Source organism: Colobus angolensis, unplaced genomic scaffold, assembly GCF_000951035.1.
Source record: "Colobus angolensis palliatus isolate OR3802 unplaced genomic scaffold, Cang.pa_1.0 Scaffold40, whole genome shotgun sequence".
Lineage (NCBI taxonomy): Eukaryota > Metazoa > Chordata > Mammalia > Primates > Cercopithecidae > Colobus > Colobus angolensis.
The window spans coordinates 6,308,397-6,309,264 of record NW_012117377.1 but is presented as its reverse complement, the minus strand read 5'-3'; the positions used below and the strand labels follow the sequence as shown (position 1 = coordinate 6,309,264).

General features: G+C 54.6%; 1 protein-coding gene across 1 annotated transcript in view; it reads right to left on the bottom strand.

The window, feature by feature from the left end:
- The window catches only part of LOC105521502 (chromosome unknown open reading frame, human C1orf100), a 44,326-nt gene that overhangs the window by 29,510 nt on the left and 13,948 nt on the right, over positions 1 to 868 (bottom strand). The window lies entirely within an intron of this gene.

Genomic DNA, 868 nt, shown 5'->3' with positions numbered 1-868 from the left:
GCACTCCAGCCTGGGTGACAGCACAAGCCTTTGTCTCAAAAAAACAAAACAAAACAAAACAAAAAACCAAAAACCTTTCCTTCCCGAAACCCGGATGAGGAGGAAGCAGGGGAGAGAGGAACAGAGCTGGCTCCAGTATTTCCTGATTGTCTCGCCACAGGCTTTGCTCTTTCTGGGTGTGTTTGAGATCTGTTTTGTTCACTGTGGGGCCTATTTAACTCTGGTCTCCTCTGGGGAAAATGGAAACAAACCTCCACTGGCCGCTCCTGCCTGGTGCTCTGTGGTGTCTGGACCTGGCCTGGAGTCTGGGGGTTTGGGTGGAACTGAGCACAGCAGGCCCTGGGGCCCCTGGAGGCCTAAGGCTGGGCTGTCTTCAGCTTTCTGGGGCTGGTCCTCAGAGCCGCATGTGGGTCGGGGGGCATACTGATGGCTCCCACTCTTCCCGCACCTAGTCTCGGTGCCCCCACCCTCCACCCATAGTGCTCACCGTGGGACAGCTCTTGATGCCTTTCCTGACCTGCCAACACATGGGTCCAATCCGTCAGCAAGTCTGTCCTTCCCACTCCAGGCTGGATCTCCCATGGGACGGCTTTTCTCCAGCTCACAGCCGCCCCTTGGTCCAGATCACCATTGCCTCCCCCTGCTCTCTGCAATAACCCCCACTGTTGTTCTCAGACAATCTATTCTCAGAGTGAGCTTCATAAAAAGTAAATCGGATCAGGGTCCTCCATTGCATAAAACCCTTCAACCCATTGCATGTGTAATAGCATAAAACCCAAATGTACTGTTGTGGGCCACAAAGCCCTCCAGGAACTTCTCCTGCCTCTACCTCCCCAAACTTCTCCCAGCTCCAGCCCCCGTGTCACCA